Consider the following 20106-nt stretch of genomic DNA (forward strand, 5'->3'; position numbering starts at 1 on the left):
TAGAGCTGGCCGCCCGGCCAAACTGAGCAATCGGAGTAGAAGGGCCTTGGTCAGGGAGGTGAACAAGAACTCGATGGTCACTCTGACAGAGCTCTAGAGCTCCTATGTGGAGATGGGAGAACCTTCCAGAAGGACAACCATCTCTGCAGCACTCCACTAATCAGGCCAGACGGAAGCCACTCCTCAGTAAAAGGCACATGACAGCCCGCTTGGAGTTTGCCAAACGATACCTAAAGATTCTCAGACCATGAGAAACAAGATTCTCTGGTCTGATGATACCAAGATTGAACACTTTGGCCTGAATGCCAAGCTTTTCATCTGAAGGAAACCTGGCACCATCCCTACGGTGAAGCATGGTGGTGGCAGCATCATGCTGGGGGGGATGTTTTTCAGCAGCAGGGACTGGGAGATTATTCAGGATCAAGCGGAAGATGAACGGACCAAAGTACAGAGAGATCCTGCTCAAGAGCGCTTATGACCTCAGACTGGGGCGAATGTTCACCTTCCAACAAGACAACAACCCTAAGCACACAGCCAAGATAACGCAGGAGGGCTTCAGGAGTTTCTGAATGTCCTTGAATGGCCCAGCCAGAGCCCAGACTTGAACACGATAAAATATCTCTGAAGTGACATGAAAATAGCCTTGCAGCATTGCTCCCCATCCAACCTGACAGAGTTTGAGAGGATCTGCAGAGAAGAGTGGGTGAAATTCCATAAATACAGGTGTGCCAAGCTTAAAGCGGCATACCCAAGAAGACTCAAGGCAAAGTACTGAGTAAAAGGTCTGAATACTTATGTAAATGTCATATTATTATAAATCTTTTTTAAATAAATTAGCAAACATTTATAAAAATGTTTTTGCTTTTGTCACGTTCATCGTACTGATTGGACCAAGGTGCAGCGTGATAGGCGTACATTATACTTTATTAAATGAACACCGAACAAAGACAACAAAATCCCAAACGAAAAATGAAGCTACTGGTGTGCACACAGGCAACTATCTGTAGACAAGATCCAACAAATCACAATGGGGAAAATGGCTACCTAAATATGATGATGAACAACGATAAACAGCTGTCTCTGATTGGGAACCATACCAGGCCAACATAAATCATTAATCACCTAGATGACCCACCCTAGTCACTATCACGCCCCAACCAACATAGAGAATAAACAGCTCTCTATGGTTAGGGCGTGACAGCTTTGTCATTATGGAGTATTGTGTGTAGATTGATGATGGGCGAAAAAACAATTTAATCAATTTTGGAACCTCAATTTTAGAACCTAACAAAATGTGGAAAAAGTCAAGGGGTCTGAATACTTTGCGAACGCAATGTATATATGTACAATACCATTCAAAAGTTTGGACACATGTACTCATTCAAGGGTTTTTCTTTATATTACTATGTTCTACATTGTAGAATAATAGGAAAGACATCAAAACTATGAAATAACACATGGAATCATGTAGTAACCAATTTTCTTTAACAAATCAAAATTCATTTTAGATTCTTCAAAGTAGCCAGCCTTTGCCTTGATGACAACTTAGCACACTCATGGCATTCTCTCAACCAGGTTCCTGAGGAATGCTTTTCCAACAGTCTTGAAGGAGTTCCCACATATGCTGAGCACTTGTTGGCTACTTTTCCTTCACTCTGCAGTCCAACTCATCCCAAACCATCTCAATTGGTTTGAGGTCGGGTGATTATGGAGGCCAGGTCATCTGATGCAGCACTCCATCACTCTCCTTCTTGGTCAAATTTCCCTTACACAGCCTGGAAGTGTGTTGGGTCATTGTCTTGTTGAAAAACAAATGATAGTCCCACTAAGTGCAAACCAGATGGGATGTCGTATTGCTGCAGAATGCTGTGGTAGCCACGCTGGTTAAGTGTGCCTTGAATTCTAAATAAATCACAGACAGTGTCAGCAGGAAAGCGCCCCAACACCATCACACCTCCTCCATGATTCATGCTGGGAATCACACATGCGGAGATCAACCGTTCACCTGCTCCACATCTCACAAAGACACAGCAGTTTGACAAATTTTGACCAAAGGACAGATTTCCACCAGTCCATTTGCTTGTGTTCTTATTTGTGTCCGTTCTTTGCAGCAATTCGACCATGATGGCCTGATTCATTCAGTCTCCTCTGAACAGTTGCTGTTGAGATGTGTCTGTTACTTGAACTCTATGAAGCATTTATTTGGGTTGCAATTTATGAGGCTGGTAACTCTAATGAACTTATCGCCTGCAGCAGAGGTAACTCTTGGTCTTTCTTTCCTGTGAGAGCCAGTTTCATCATAGCGCTTAATGGTTTTTGGGACCGCACTTGAAGAAAAGTTCAAAGTTCTTGAAATGTTCCATATTGACCGACCTTCATGTCTTAAAATAATGACGGTCTGTCTTTTCTCTTTGCTTATTTGAGCTGTTCTTGCCATAATATGGACTTGGTCTTTTACCAAATAGGGCTACCTTCTGTATACCACCCATACCTACCACCCCTACCTCACAACACTGATTAGCTCAAATGCTTTAAGAGTGGCAAATGTAGGCCGTCATTGTAAATAATATATTTTTTCTTACCTGACTTGCCTAGTTAACGTTTAAAGAAAAGACGAAGAAAAAAGAAATGACACAAATTAACAAGGCACATCTGTTAATTGAAATGCATTCCAGATGTCTACCTCATCAAGCTGGTTGAGAGAATGCCATGAGTGTGCAAAGCTGGCTACTTTTAAGAATCTAAAATCTATGTATTTGTTTTACACTTTTTTGGTTACTACATGATTGCATATGTGTTATTTCATGGTGTTGATGTCTTCACTATTATTCTACAATGTAGAAAAAAAATTGAAATAAAGACAAACCCTGGAATGAGTAGGCGTCTCAAAATGTTTGACTGGTACTGTATATTAAGTATATATTTGTGTTGTTTCCTGTTTGGACCCCAGGAAGAGTAGCCTAGGCGGGAGCTAATTTTGGATCCTAATAAATACTAAATCTAATCGCATTACTTTTGTTTTAGCATAGATTTTCTTTTCGGGTTTTAAGCCCTTGAGTCATGCTAAATGAGTCATGATAAAGCAGATTCTAGTCGCACCTCAATGTGGACTCTAGAAAGTGTGCTTCTCCTGTGTGTTCTGGTGTTGTCTTGACTAGCATATTACCCAGCTTAAACAAAAGTGAAATTTGTACTTCCTTCTAATTATGGGCCAGACTGGTCAATGGCAAAGAAATCCAAACTGCTTAACGTTTTACCCTACCACAGTCAAGCATTGCATAGACAAACCGAAACATACTGTATTCACATAGCTACAGAGATCATTATTTGTCATCTGTGGATGATGTGTACTTTAGACATTACATTTAAGCAGACACTCTTATCCAGATAAACTTACAGGACCAATTAAGGTTACGTTATCAGGAATCAAGGTAAGACCCAAGTGCAGACTGTGTGAAGTAACAATGTTTATTGTAACCACAGCGGCAGGCAAAAGATAGGTCAAGGCAGGCAGGTGTCGATAATCCAGAGCAGAGGCCAAGGTACAGGACGGCAGGCAGAGGTCGGTAATTCAAACGTGGAGCAAAGGTACAGAACGGCAGGCTCAGAGGCAGGCTCAGAGACAGGCAGTGGTCAGGTGGGCGGGTACAGGGTCAGGACAGGCAAAGGTCAAAAACCAGGAGGGCGAGAAAAAGAGAGACTAGGGAAAACCAGGCGCTGAGACAAACCACTGGTAGGCTTGATCAAACAAGATGAACTGGCAACAGAAAACACAGGTATAAATACACAGGGGATAATGGGGAAGATGGGTGACACCTGGAGAGGGGTGGAGACAAGCACAAAGCAGGTGAAACAGATCAGGGCGTGACATATTCTACGTGCCTTGCTCAAAGGGCACACCTAGTCGGCTCAGGGATTCGGCAACCATTCGGTTACTGCCCCAATGCTTTTAACCACTAGGCTACCTGCCGCGACCTACATGTACAGTATGCGGATGAGGTATGGGGGAAGTGAACAGTACTGGCAGTGTGACAACAACATTATCCACGTAGCTCCATCTCCATGCATCATAGCACTCTGTTGTTTCTCAGAGGGCTGATTAGCACGCCGGTCAGTTCTAGTAGCAAATAACCTGAAGCGAGTGAGTACTGTGCAGTAGCAGTGCAGCTGTTTCATTAGCTTCACAACATCAAGTTCCCTGACTATAATTAATTAACACACTCCTACAGCCAGACAGACAGACACGTCCTCTGTTTTACGCTGGTCCCTGACAACCTCACCTCCATCCCACTTCTGCACAGCTGTTAGCCAGTGCCCAGTCTGTGTCTGGTCGTGAGCTAACATTCTGATTATACTCCTCTTTGTAAATGTTGTTATGTTCACAAGGAACGTTAGCTTAGCCAAGGACAGCCATGGTTGGTTGGTTCGTTGTTTGTCAGTTAGGTTAGGTTTGACTGAGCAGTGAAATTGTACTGAGCAGAGAAAAAGTAAACCAAAAGCAGTCTGTTTTTCAAGACAACCTTTACTTGGATAGTCCTTAGTTTGAGGTATTTTCTTAATATATAAATGTTTTACAGATTTGCCCTTTCCATTTTAACACCAAGCAATTATATCCATCCAAATTGCATAGAGCGACTCTAGGCACAAATTAATTGCAATAAGTTGTCAAATAAATGAATTTTTAAATAATTGCTCCGAGACATGACACGACCAAGCACGGAGACACTTATCATAAACGAACATGAATGTCTTAGTTACGCTAATGGAAATAGAAAAAACAGTGTCTGTAATAATGGTGAGTCACTCCTGACCAATGCGCTCCCCCTAGTCTATTTGAGCTGATCATCCCAGCCGTATAACAACACCCTGCATCCCACTGCTGGCTTGCCTCTGAGGCTAAGCAGGGTTGGTCTGGGTCAGTCCCTGAATGGGAGACCAGATGCTGTTGGAAGTGTTGTTTCCAGGGGACCTTGCCCTGTTTAAGGTGCTGTCTTTTGGATGGGACTTTAACAGGTGTCCTGACTCTCTGTGGTCACTAAAGATCCCATGGCATTTATCGTAAGAGTAGGGGTGTTAGCCCCGGTGTCCTGGATAAATTCCAAATCTGGCCACCTAATCCTCCCCAGCTACCAATTGGCTCCTTCATCCCCTGTAACTATTCCCCAGGTCGTTGCTGTAAATGAGTAAAATAAGGGTCAAATAAAACATATTAGGAGCCAGACAGACATTGTTAGGTTGAACAGAACACTCTTATTGGATATAGTCTATTGTGGTTGTTCTTTAGTCGATTGAGTATGCAAGCCTTCACTTTAAACATATTAAGTCCCTCCTCCTTCAGAACAACTATTATACTTACTAGCTTTATAGGCCTACTTTGGGTCATTCGTTTTCGTGACAATGTTTTGTTGCATTAGAATGCTAGCTGAACGGGCCAACTTGAGTTTCCACACGATCAACTGTTGAGCTGAAAACAAGGCTTTGGATGCCATTTCAATTAGAGATAATGTGCAGATGTGTTTCCTAAACTCTTTACTTCCCTTGGCAAGGCAATCTACCCCTCCTGGAATGGACTGGGGACTCCCAGAACCTTAATGGCCTCGTTATTGCACAAGTTTTAATAGGATTACTATGAAACTTCAAGAACGGCTGCTGCTTTTCTGCTTATTTACCATCTGAGGGTGGTAAGAGACGGAGAGGCTGATCTGGACTGACTGACTGGCTTCGAAAATTACGTTATTTGGTTGTTGTTGAGTGTAGTCATTCCTGATATCAGTAAAATAGATTATGGAAAACTACACTGTGGTACTTAATCTGGGTTGGAGTATCTTTCAAAGACTGCTGGCTGCTGAATACTGTATGTCACAAAGCACAATTTAATGAATGTCCGCTATGTTTGGTGGATGATGTCTAAAGGTTGTATTTGAAGTGTTATCTGCCAGAGAGAGACATCCTCACAGGCAATCATCTCACATATCACATGCCCTATTTTCTTTGACAGTATTTTTAGCTGCAACCTCCTACACAGTATCTGTAGTCAGTTAATCTGCAGCATCAATTTCTCAGTCTCCAATAATCAATATTTTAAGCGAATGTGATCTAAATAAAGCTGAGAACTTCAGACAGTAGCTTTTTTACTAACACAGCCAACAACCATCATGCAGAAAATAATAGTCACTGTCACAGCAGGTTTTAGCTCAATCTATATTTTAGGTGGTATTTTATTAGGATCCCCATTAGCTGTTGCGAAAACAGCAGCTACTCTTCCCGGGGTCCACAAAAAAAAACATGAAGCATGACATAATACAGAACATTAATAGACAAGAACAGCTCAAGGAGAGAACTGTATACATTCAAAACGTCACACATAGCCTGCATGTCAGTACGTATACACCAAATATTTAGGTCAAATAGGGGAGAGGCGTTGTGCCGTGAATTGTTGCTTTATTTGTTTTTTTAACTAGGTTGCTCTTCACTTGAGCAATCTGAGATGGAAGGGAGTTCCATGCAGTAACGGCTGTATATAACACTGTACCGTTTTTCTTGAATTTGTTCTGGATTTGGGGACTGTGAAAAGACCCCCTGGTGGCTTGTCTGGTGGGGTAAGTATGTGTGTCAGAGCTGTGTGTATGTTGACTTTGCAAACCATTTGGAATTTTCAACACATTAAGTGATGCAGTCAGTCTCTCCTCTACTTTTAGCCAAGAGAGACTGGCATGCATAGTATTGATATTAGCCCTCTGATTACAGTCAAGTGAAAGACGTGCTGCTCTCTTCTGGGCCAGCTGCAGTTTTTCTAGGTCCTTCTTTGCAGCACCTGACCATATGACTGGGTAATAATCCAGATAAGATAAAACTGGTGTACTGCAGTTTGACTCTGACCTGGAGCCTTCTGGGCTTGTGCCACACTGAATGCCCCCAATAGTCTAGTAGCGTCTAATTCTGCAGTCAGGGAACTGTAATATCCTTTAATTAATTGAAGTAATTATATGAATAGTCATTGAGCGGCAGTATCCAGCTGACTCATCGGGGTACAAGCCCTGTGTCATCAAACCCAAGACCACCTCAGATTCCAAGGATTCAAGAGTGGTTTAAGAATCAGGAATTACAACATGTCATTGGGTTGTGATCTTAACTCTGAAAGATATGAAATGAAGAATCTAATCGCTGGACATTAGCCAAACATTTGATAGCAAGAAGACGTACAGTAATGCACCAGGAGTGGTCTGGAAAGGTTTCAGCTTATCAGGTGTCCACACCAATGCCTACAGTAGGTAAGAATATTCTTCCCCATCCCCAACTCTCCCATTCCTGTACAGACAGGGGTCTCTCCTGCTTAATGACACATAGCAAGGGAGGGTGACAGTTGCACATTCACACAGGAATTGATTGCCATTACTTTGTCATCAGTACTGCTTGAGCAGTTCCCCAGGAGAGGACATTTACAGTGATATGGAGTGAGTCACACATGCACAGCATACACATACAAACAGATACACACACACACACTATACATGCATGTACAGTTAATTGCACACACACCCACACACACTTATGCAAACCTCTGCTGTGAAATGTATTGTGGACACCTGACAGTCCAACTAGAGATCAATCAACTTGCAATACAGTGCAATCCACTTCATGTCAAGTCTTGTCACAGTGGATAGCTTGTATAATTTAATTCCCTCATGTCACTTCAATTTTAATTGTCACAAAATCATTTCAAGAATATCGGAAAACCCAATAAAGGAATGGATTCTGTCCTAAGAGCTCAGGATAAGGATGTCAAAGAAAAGGAAAAGCCTTGTGGAGGATCTGGGTGAACTGAACCAAAGAAAAGTATTTCTCTAACGTGTAACATTGTGCCCTGACAGTCCTAAAGGGAAGATTTACAAACCGGGTGGCATGGATAAAACAATGGTAGCTAACTCCTACCTGCAGCTGATTGTGACTCAGCTGTTATCTGAGGGATCCTTCAGAAGGTTTGGCGACAGGGTTGCTGTTTGAATGTCCAATGAGGCCTGGGATCATTTACAGCTAGGCTCTCTCTCTCTCCACCCTACCCAACCTCATACCCCAGCCTGTCCCAAGATAGGCCGATTAATCATACTGCCACAGAGATAGTGAGCCAATCTGCATGTGAAGCTGTAGTGAAAACAGAGAAAGAGACGGGTTTCTGCAGCAATGCAGATAGGACGACATCTATTGGGATCCCAACAGCCTCTCGTTTCAAAATGGAGGACAAATACAATGGAGGCTCCTGCAATGATAACTAAAGGTTTCTGTGTCAGATGTAGTCTCACGTTTACTAAAGGATATCTGATGAGGCCCTGACATGAAAGCCATTTTATGTGAACATCTTGCTTGCTATAATGAGATAATGTGATTTTAAACTATATTTGGAAAACTCTAACAATCTTATTAACATATACTCAGTTCCCTTTAGTACTTCTACGACTTACTTTCAATCCAAGTTACTTCTGGAGGACAACCCAGAGCTATCTGCTACCAAGCGGTGGAGAAAACAGCATCTAAAAGTGGCATGAGGCTTATCTTTCACCTTTGCAGATAAAAAAACTGTTGAAAATGCCTTATCAGCAGCAGGGCGGTTGAGGAAGACTGGGACTGATGGCAGGGCCTGGACCTACCACTCTCTCCAAAGGTCTGCCTGGCATTCAGCGCAACACCACAAGGCCAGCTCTCTCTCTCTCTCTCTCTCTCTCTCACTCTCACTCTCACTCTCACTCTCTCTCAGTCTCTCTCACTCACTCACCTGGCCTGCGTGACACAGTTGCCAGCTGAGAAATCATATTTGTTAGTGTTGTTGGGTTGATGTATCAGAGGAAAGAGTGACAGTAATTATAGCATAACAGCTAATCATAGGCCCATAGTTGCTTTGTAATCAGCATAGTTGAGAACAAAATTAAAATGCATGCTCTGCGTTCAGCCTTTGAAAAACATGATTTAGTCTCGAATCAACTAAAATATTCCAAGTTCAAAGAGAAAACTAAATTGGGAGGGTTATAATTCAGCCTGCTTTGTGGCTTTGATTTTGTTCCCATGATATGCTTACTGTAGCTAGTCATTCGTGCAGTATTAGAGCTGTGGTGACGGGAGGATGGTATTATCCCTTGTTTCTCATAAAAAACAGGTCTATACCTAATGAACCGACTGCACATTGGCCTGAAGACTGAAACAATGCACTGGAAACATGAAGAATGAGGAAGTATGCATTAAAACTCAATTACACACAGTAACCAACATACAAAATAGGCAATCACTCACCAAAACATACGAAAATAATGATTAATTCCACCCAGGAAACTATTAAGGAAGCAGCAAGTCCTCTACAGTGAATTCGGAAAGTATTCACACCCCTTGACTTTTTCCACATTTTGTTATATTACAACCGAATTCTAAAATAGATTTTTTTCCCCTCATTAATCTACACACAATACCCCATAATGACAAAGCAAAAACAATTTTTTAGAAATGTTCGCCAATTCAAAAACTGAAATATCACATTTACTTAATAAATCCTTTTGGTGTTAGGGGGCGCTATTTAATTTTTGGATGAAAAACGTTCCCGTTTTAAACAAGATATTTTGTCACGAAAAGATGCTCGACTATGCATATAATTCACAGCTTTGGAAAGAAGACACTCTGACGTTTCCAAAACTGCAAAGATATTGTCTGTGAGTGCCACAGAACTGATGTTACAGGCGAAACCCAGATAAAAATCCCACCAGGAAGTGCCGCATTTTTTAAAATTGCCTCATGCCAATGACTCCTTATATGGCTGTGAATGAGCAACGAATGAGCTTACGTAAGTGAGCATATTTAGCAAGTGGTCACATGGTGTCTCCCGCAGAAAATCTGCCGTAAAATACTGAGGTAGCCATTTTTCCAATCGCTTCTTATGAGAAACCAATTGCCTCGACGGATATATTATCGAATATTTTTGTTAAAAACACCTTGAGGATGGATCCTAAACAACGTTTGCCGTTATTTTATGTAGCTAATTTTGAAAAAAGTTTGGCGTTGTAATTGTAGCATTTTCCGGTCGATTTCTCAGCCAAGCATGATGAACAAACGGGAGCTATTTCGCCTACAAAAATAATTTTTGGGGAAAAAAGGAACATTTGCTATCTAACTGGGAGTCTCCTGAATGAAAGCATCCAAAGTTCTTTAAAGGTAAATTATTTAATTTGGTTGCTTTTCTTATTTTGGTGAAAATGTTGCCTGCTGCCAGCAGAGCCTAGCATAGCATTATGGCATGATAAACTTACACAAATGCTTGTCTAGCGTTGGCTGTAACGCATATTTTGAAAAACGGAGATGACAGTGTTGTTAACAAAAGGCTAAGCTTGTGTTTGAATATATTTATTTCATTTCATTTGCGATTTTCATGAATAGGAAAAGTTTCTAGGGGTATTTATGTCCGCTGCGTTATGCTAATTCGTTTGAGGCTATGATTACGCTCCCGGATCCGGGATTGCTAGTTTCAAGAGGTTTTAAGTATTCAGACCTTTTACTCAGTACTTTATTGAAGCACATTTGGGTGTGACTGCAGCCTCGAATCTTCTTGGGTATGACGCTATAAGCTTGGCACACCTGTAATTGGGGAGTTTCTCCCATTCATCTCTGCAGATCCTCTCAAGCACTGTCAGGCTGGATGGGGAGCATTGCTGCACAGCTATTTTCAGGTCTCTCCAGAGATGTTCGATCAGGTTCATATCCGGGCTCTGGCTGGGCCACTCAAGGACATTCAGAGACTTGTCCCAAAGCCACTCCTGCGTTGTCTTGGCTGTGTGCTTAGGGTTATTGTCCTTTTGGAAGGTGAACCTTCACCCCAGTCCAAGGTCCTGAGCGCTCTGGAGCAGGTTATCATCAAGGATCTCTCTGTACTGACGCTCAATCTCGGTTTCATCAGACCAGAGAATCTTGTTTCTCATGGTCTGAGAGTCTTTTAGGTGCCTTTTGGCATACTCCAAGCGGGTTGTCATGTGCCTTTTACTGAGGAGTGGCTTCCGTCTGGCCACTCTACCATAAAGGTCTGATTAGTGGAGTGCTGCAGAGATGGTTGCCCTTCTTGAAGGTTCTCCCATCTCCACAGAGGAACTCTGGAGCTCTGTCAGAGGGAACATCAGGTTCTTGGTCACCTCCCCGACCAAGGCCCTTCTCCCCTGATTGCTCAGTTTGGCCGGACGGTCAGCTCTAGGAAGAGTCTTGGTGGTTCCAAACTTCTTCCATTTAAGAATGATGGAGGACACTGTGTTCTTGAGGACCTTCAATGCTGCAGACATTTTTTGGTGCCCTTCCCCAGATCTGTGCCTTGACACAATCCTGTCTCGGAGCTCTACGGACAATTCCTTCGACCTCATGGCTTGGTTTTTGCAATGACGTGCACTGCTAACTGTGGGAAATTATATAGAGAGGTGTGTGCCTTTCCAAATCATGTCCAATCAATTGAATGTACCACAGGTGGACTCCAATCAAGTTGTAGAAACATCTCAAGGATGTTCCATGGAAACAGGATGGACCAGAGCTCAATTTCGAGTCCCATAACAAACGGTCTGAATAGTTATGTAAATAAGATATTTATGTTAATATATTTTCATACATTTGCTAACATTTCTAAAAACCTTTTTTTTCTTTGTCATTATGGGGGATTTTGTGTAGATTGATGAGTAACATGTTTTATTTAATCCATTTTAGAATAAAGCTGTAACAAAAAATGTGGAAAAGGGGAAGGGGTTTGAATACTTTCAGAATGCACTCGATTAATATATATATACAAAAGTATGTGGACACCCCTTCAAATTAGTGGATTCTAGCTCAGTGACTTTCAACGTGGCACCGGATTTCACAGTATTGGACTGTCTCTTTACAAACATGAATATGGCAAAACATCAGCAAATAGAAATGGCAGGAGCGCAGTGGACACGGTGTGTCTACTGTGATATAGGGGGACAGGACACAGAATAGTTCAAATTAGACTTTTTTCTGCATTTCTTTTAGTGGGACACCAGCTGTCAATTCACCAGCTGCTGGACATGAGCAGACACCGAGACAAACTATCTGGATGTAGTCACTAAGGGATTTGGCAGGCTGAGCTATGGGAGTAAAAAGGCCCGAATGAGCCTGCCTGAATGTTTTGGAGGCTGAAAAATGACACAGTTTTGAGAGTTATCTTCTAACATCCAACAGTCAGCAATGTAGGTCATTTTAAAGCAGTTGTTAACCACAATAAGAATGTGGTGGGTGTTGTTTTACTGATGGGAAAGATTTCAGTCAATGATTGGTTTCAGTCCATGAGGGTGCTTTCCCCCCCAAACACAGACATGCTCATTTGATTTCATCTGAGTACAAGACTGATAGTCATGTGACCACTCCACCCCCACTCCTGAAATGTATAGGCTGGGAGTGAGTGGTTGAAAAGCAGTGACAGAGACTCTGGACTTGTACAACATTGCAGTCAACAGGGCAGGTGACTGCCTACTGACTGATCTACAAAGAACCTTGCATCATAAATAACTACTCATTATTATTTTTTTGATCAGTCAGTCACAATTTATCTATGATACATTACAGTTTTCATCTTCTTGAACATGGCCAATGTCTCCAGGACAGGATCAACGTAGTTGGTTGGTTTGCATTTTAGGAAGTCACTTCAAGACACATAGTCTGTTGAGGGGCAAAGACTAATCTAAGACACTTCACTTCTACTTCCGATGGAATGGCGGAAATGCTTACACTTGTTGCTTTATTTAAATTCCATACAATAAAAATGTGCATTTATGGCTCTCATCTCAATGAGATATAAAGCTATAGATAAAAACATGTATCCTGATTCAAAGGCGTTTTTTATTTTCATTCGAGAAAGCTGTATGAAATCATCAACATCCTTTGTTCTGGTGCAGAACTCCATCAGTGTACTGTCCTGGAGCAGAGCCCAACAATGAGACCCAGCAGCACTGTCGAGGTGGGAAGTGACCAGCCCAAGATAGCCAGCTATGTCCTTGGAACTGTCCCCTCACAGCTCTGCCTGCCAGCCTGCCTGCTCTAGCTACACGGCGCACAAGACACATCGTAAAAAAGTGCATCCTGTAGCTCTTAATAAAACCCCCATGGCCTCTCTCCAGTTTCCCCTCTCCATACTCCTCAGCGTATCTGTCAGCCTCTGTCTTATCTGCTCCTTCTTTGTCCTGTCCTAGCTTACACAGACCTGAGGGAAGACTACAGGGTACCACCTAGGCTCCTACCCCAGTATTGCCTGGTTTAGATCTTATCTGTCGGAAAGATATCAGTTTGTCTCTGTGGATGGTTTGTCTTCTGACAAGTTTCGGTGTTCCTCAAGGTTCTGTTTTAGGACCATTATAGTTTTCACTATATGTTCTATCTCTTGGTGATGTCTTTCACAATGTCAACATTCACTGCTATGTGGACGACACACAGCTGTACATTTAGATTAAACATGGTGAAGCCCCAAAATGGCCAACCCTGGAAGCCTGTATTTCAGACATAAGGAAGAGGATGGCAGCATGTTTTACTTTTAAACTCAGACAAAACAGAGATGCTAGTTCTAGATCCCAAGAAACAAAGAGATCTGCTGTTTGATTTGACAATTAATCTTGATGGTTGTAAAGTTGTCTCAAATAAAACTGTGAAGGATAAAGCACTAAATAAACTTCAGGGCTAAGTACGGCTGCTAGAATATTGACAAGAACCCATAGAATTTGATCAATTTACTCCTGTGCTAGCCTCTCTACACTGACTTCCTGTTAAGGCTAGGGCTGATTTCAAAGTTTTACTGCTAACCTACAAAGCATTACATGGACTTGCTCCTACCTATCTCTCCGATTTGGTCCTGCCGTACATACCTACATGTACGCTACAGTCACAAGACGCAGCCCTCCGTATTGTCCCCAGAATTTCTAAGCAAACAGCTGGTGGCAGGGCTTTCTTCTACATAGCTACATTTTTATGGAATGGTCTGCATGTGAGAGACGCAGGCTCGGTCTCAACCTTTAACTCTTTACTGAAGACTCATCTCTTCAGTAAGTTCTATGATTGAGCATAGTCTGGCCCAAGGTGAACGGCAAGGCACTGGAATGATGAACCACCCTTGCTGTCTTTGCCTGGTCGGTTCCCCTCTATCCACTGGAATTCTCTGCCTCTGACCCTGTTGCAGGGGTTGAGTCACTGACTTAATAGTGCTATTCCATGCTGTCACTAGGAGGGGTGCGTCTTGGCATGCCTGGCTTTTTTTGCACTGTAATCAAGTTGAGTGGGTTGGGTCACTAACGTGATCTTCCTGTCCGGTCTTGTGCACCCTCGAGCTCGTGCAGTGGAGGAGATCTTTGTGGGCTATACTCAGCCTTGTCTCAGGGTAGTAAGTTGGTGGTCTGTTGATATCCCTCTAGTGGTATGTTGGCTGTGCTTTGGCAAAGTGGGTGGGGTTATGTCCTGTCTGGTTGGCACTGTCCGGGGGTATTGTCAGACGGGGCCACAGTGTCCCCCGACACCCCTGTCTCAGCCTCCAGTATCTATGCTGCAATGGTCTATGAGCCGGGGGGCTAGTGTAATTCTCCTGTCTTATCTGGTGTCCTGTGTGAATTTAAGTATGTCTCTAATTCTCTCTCTCTCCCTCTCTCCCTCCCCTCTCGGAGGACCTGAGCCCTAGGACCATGCCTCAGGACTACCTGACCGGACGACTCCTGACTGACCGCACCTGCTGTCTCAACATCTGAATGCTTGGCAATGAAAAGCCAACTGACATTTACTCCTGAGATGCTGACCTGTTGCACCCTCTATAACCACTGTGATTATTATTTCACCCTGCTGGTCATCTATGAATGTTTGAACATCAGAAGGGGACTGGCCGCCTCAGAGCCTGGTTCCTCTCTAAGTCCCTCCCTAGGTTCCTGCCTTCATAGGGAGTTTTTCCTAGCCATCACGCTAAGTCGCATCTACATTGCTTGCTGGTTGGGGTTTTAGGCTGGTTTTCTGTATAACTACTTTGTGACATCTACTGATGTAAAAAGGGCTTTATAAATAAATGTGATTGATTTGATTGATATTGAGCAGGTACAGGCTTGTGTTTGTTAGGTGGGGTGCCATGTGTTTGTGGCTGCACCACGTCGTGGTTCCTGATAGTGCAGGACAGGGTGAGGTGTTAATAGAAGCTGGTGGGGTAAACAGAGCAGCTGTCAGAAGGGCTGCCTCCTGGACGTACTCCAGGAAAATAAAGGTAGCTACTCCACTACACTACAAACCGAGCCACCTAGGCTAAATTAGACATTATCAATGAGAGTGACCTATTGTATACTCACCATAGTGCTCCTGCAAAGACCCCAAAGCAAATGACTGTGTTCTCAGGTCCCAAACACAGTACAAAGGCACATCTCACAGCTTATCATGAAACAATCTTTCAAAATCAAGAAAACAATCTTTCAAAATCTACAAATGTCCCAAGATGATTAATCTCACCATAAATTATCAAGCTTGTCACAAAAGTTTGCACAGTATGCACTCGAAAATAACATGCAAAGCGAAGCATACACATTACCTGTCCCACTTAAGATTATCCATCTGTGCAATACAAGTACAATCAAGTCACAGTGCAGCCTTATCCAGCACCAACTCAGTTCCCCCAGCCTACAGCGTAGTTTCTGCACTTCAGCACCGGACAGCAACATTTAGCTCCTCCTATCTATGCTTAAAGTCTCCCCCTATATTCCATAAGGAGTTAAATCCAGGGAGGCAAAAATAGTTGGAATACACCCTTACCAGAGCAATCTCCTTGATCCTATTATCCACAATGGACGGGCCAACCCATTCACCAGAGAGGCACTTAAGGGTTAATGTAACAGTGCCTTAATAACGTCTCTCGATTCGCTCGCCCATAAGCCCAAGAAACTGCAGTCCTCCTCTCACTGTTCCCACTGCAGCAGTACTCACTCTCCTTTACCCACACACACATGAACGTACAAACACACACATTCTCTCTCACATGACCCTTCATTCTCTCAATCCCCTCCTCCTCTCCCTCTTTCCACTCTCTCCCTTTTTCACTCCCCCCAGAGTGGACCCCCCTCCCCTTTCCATCTCTTCTCTACCCCGCATCTTCCACCCCCTCCCTCTATCCTCCCCTTCATCCTCCCCGTCCCTCCATCCTCCCCCTCCCTCTATCCATCCTCTCCCTCCATCCTCCCCCCACTCCATCTTCCCCCTCCCTCCATCCTCCCCCCACTCCAGCGCTCTCACTCTCTCAGCCTCCTGATTTGTGATGCTGCTCACACTGTGCTGTATGCAGCACTCCTCTCTGCCGCCCTGCTCCAACACTGAAGGGCAACCCGAGAGAATTCATATGCAATACTGTCAATCCCACATCAAGAACCTAGCGGTACTTCAAACAAACCTCACCGAAGACTAGCACCTCTGGGAACTGTACAGAGTCTAGCATCTCAGGGAACGATAGAGAGTTCAGCTGTAAAATATGTGTCAGGGAAGGAAAAGGAGAGGAGGAAAGAGACAACATGAGAACAGGATGAGAGTAGAACAGCAGATGGGTAGAGGAAAAAGAAGTAGAAAGGGATGTAGAGTAGAGTGAGAGAGCTTAGGAAAAAATAGAGAAATGAGAGAGGAGAGACCCCATTGTGTGGTACACACACTGTAGCCAGAAGAGGTAGTTTGACACTGAAGGAGTGACTGCTGAGAGATTCTCTTTCAAATGCTCACTAGGCTCACATGCACACACACGTGTGCATAAAAATACGCACACACAAACACATACACACACACACGAAGGCACACGCACGCACATAAACACTCACTAATGTCTTTGCAGCAGAAATATTATTGTCATGTATAACGTTACATGGAACAATTTATACTTAATTGTACTTAAGAATTGCTGTAAGGGCTCAAATCCAACTGGCATCTCACAAGTAGCTATAAGGAGATTGACAGAAGCTGTGAATCAGCAGTTGGTCTTACTAAGCAAACCTTTCTTTCCAACACCGTTTCTGACCGCTGTGGCAACAGCCAAGATGGATCACGGAAATCACCGTGGCAGCAGCAGTAGAGAGGCTCTACAAGATCATTGATGTAATGATGTCACAGTGGAGGCTGCTGAGGGAAGGACGGCTCATACTAATGGCTGGAATAGTGTCAATGGAATGGTATCAAACACATGTAAACCACGTCTTTGAAGTGGTTGATACCACGCCATTGACTCCATTCCAGACATTATTATGAGCCGTCCTCCCCTCAGCAGCCTCCACTGTAAAGTAGAAGTAATAGTCGATGTAGTCATAACAACAATCACAACAGCAGAAGTAATTTTATAGATGCAAAAAACCTACAGGACATTAAAGATGGAGGTAGTGCTGAAATTAAAAGAGAAAACATTGCAAGCACACTATAGCTTTCTCATGGATTTATTTCCTCAGCTTACCCTTTCAGATCTTAATTTGGGTTGTCTTGGAATTGGCACAATAAATGTATTTGTCTGTACTGCAGCATGTTTCTATGATGCTCTCTCTGTACTATCGGGACCTTTGCTGAACCAGACAATTCAGAGTCCTCTGAGCTTTTTATAGTGTTGCAGAAAATGATAATCTTCCCGTTAGTGAAGCTGCCTCCTAGAGGACAGCGATGAGCACTCCTAAATGAAATCAATAAGGCCTCAATTAGTCGGAACGAAAGAAAGAGGGATGGCCTTTAGCAATTTCACAACCCAGGCCTGGAGAAACAAGAGCAAGTGTTATTTGTTTTTTGCTCCTGCCATACCTGTCAATTGTAGTTTCAATTGATTACATGTTTAATAGATGATTACTGTGCCTGGTTTGGCAACTAGCTCTCACAGTCTCACGTCAGAATCAGATGTTCATCCATGTTTCTCAAACGTCAAATGTTGAAGTTGTTGCAAATTGTGTTTAAGGTTCAGTTTAGGCCTTAACTCCAAAATCGTAGGATTAGGCATCAATGCAGAATGGTTAAGGTAAGGGCTAAGGTTTGGAAGAGGCTTAAAATAAAACGTTTAAAAGTGACTTTCTATCAATGGATTTTAACTTGCAATCTTTGGAATCAGAGGCAGATGTTAAAACCCATCCGCCATCCCCGTCCACAACATCCTAGCAAAACCAAAACCTACTTAAAGGTGGCAGTGAGCACTGTTGCCCCTAGTCGCTGGTTTCCACGTCATCTCCCGATGTCCTCAGATATGGATAGACGTCAAATACTGACTCGTATCACGGGTGACCCGGCTGGAGCTTGGAAATGATCCAATCATTTTAAAAGTCAATTCACTGACTCTGTCACAACATTTGCCATGTACTAGAATGACTGAAATGGAACAGATATATCCTACTTTGAAGATATTTTTGTTGGTTCAGAAGCAAAAGTACTGTATGCATTTTACAATGTTTGTTCTTTCTTAACTATCTCTTACTGGTTGTCACAAATGGTACTTGAAATGACAGTGTAGTAAGTCTAAAGTTCTAAAGCAATGGCTCTAAACTTACCTGAAAGTGATCCTGTCACGTCCTGACCCTAGTTCCTTTTTTATGTCTCTATTTTGGTTTGGTCAGGGCGTGAGTTGGGGTGGGCATTCTGTTTTGTTCTATGTTTTGTATTTCTGTGTTTGTCCTGGTATGGTTCCCAATCAGAGGCAGCTGTCTATCGTTGTCTCTGATTGAGAACCATACTTGGGTAGCCTGTTCCCACCTGTGTTTGTGGGTAGTTGTTTTCTGTTTTGTGTATTGCACCTTGCAGAACTGTTCGTTTGTCGTGTTTTTGGTTCAAGTATTCGTATTTATTAAAAGTATTATGAATACTTACCACGCTGCACCTTGGTCTTCTCCCTCTCCCGACAACAGCCGTTACAGATCCAGTATCTTATGACACAGTGGTCTAAAATGCAGGGCTGACTCAGTGTCTCAGTATCAACACTGTATTGATTCGTGGCACATTTGTGACTTGTTTCAAAAAACAAGGTATATGTCACACGTCACTACTTCACAGGAGCAGCTTTTGAACGTGAACATTTACTTTATATCAAAATGCGTTTTTTGGGCAGAAATACCTTCTGGAAGAGGAACTTTCATGTGCCTTATTAACAAACTTGTATTCCATCCATAAATATGAATAAAATTGTTAAATTACAAGCCTGGTTGGTTTAGCCACGGAAAAAGTCAGGAACCTTCACGCTAGCCATGATTGGCTGAGATAATGGATGGGCTGGACATGCCGGGAGATGAGTTTGGATTGGTCTGCCATGTAGCATGCTTCTGTCTATAACATGAGCTGTTCACTATGTGTTGACAGGCCTTTCTACCATGCTGTTTTTGAAATATATAATGTTAGCCATCAAGAACTACAAAAGTTTTGCTACTTTTCTCAACAACATTGATGCCCTGAATTTAGCAGGGCACTATCGACATAGAAAAAGTGTTTGGCTACTTTCTGCACACGCCACGGTCAGTGTGAACCGGAGTGACTTGGCACAACGCTGACCAAACAAATTGTAGCTACAAACAAAACAGAGTTAAATGGTTCCAGTCTGCCGTGAAGTGTTTATCCATGTACACTACCGTTCAAAAGTTTGGGGTCACTTAGCAATGTCCCTGTTTTTGAAAGAAAAGCACATTTTTTGTCCTTTAAAATAACATCAAATTGATCCGAAATATAGTGTAGACATTGTTAATGTTGTAAATTACTATTGTAGCTGGAAACGGCTGATCTTTAATGGAATATCTACATAGGCGTACAGAGGCCCATTATCAGCAACCATCACTCCTGTGTTCCAATGGCACGTTGTGTTAGCTAATCCAAGTTTATCATTTTAAAAGGCTAATTGATCATTAGAAAACCCTTTTGCAATTATGTTAGCACAGCTGAAAACTACTGTTCTGATTAAAGAAGCAATAAAACTGTCCTTCTTTAGATTAGTTGAACATAACTTATACTGTTGTTGCTGCTGCTATTACTACTACTACTACTGCTACTACTACTCCTGCTGCTACTACTACTACTACTGCTACTACTGCTACTACTACTACTACTACTACTGCTACTACTGCTACTACTACTACTACTGCTACT

The 20106-nt window shown here is 42.7% G+C and overlaps 1 protein-coding gene across 12 annotated transcripts in view; it reads right to left on the reverse strand.

Moving 5' to 3' along the window:
- Positions 1-20106, reverse strand: part of LOC110532436 (synaptotagmin-2) — a 100621-nt gene that overhangs the window by 34350 nt on the left and 46165 nt on the right. For 2 of the 12 annotated variants that reach the window (XM_036988426.1, XM_036988425.1), the window contains exon 1: positions 15790-15983. The exons of the other annotated variants lie outside the window; for them this stretch is intronic. The gene's annotated coding sequence lies outside the window, so the exon portion shown is untranslated. Of the gene's footprint in view, positions 1-15789; positions 15984-20106 lie in introns of those variants that run through there. 12 annotated transcript variants of the gene reach the window in all.

This window comes from Oncorhynchus mykiss, chromosome 9 (genome assembly GCF_013265735.2).
Source record: "Oncorhynchus mykiss isolate Arlee chromosome 9, USDA_OmykA_1.1, whole genome shotgun sequence".
Lineage (NCBI taxonomy): Eukaryota > Metazoa > Chordata > Actinopteri > Salmoniformes > Salmonidae > Oncorhynchus > Oncorhynchus mykiss.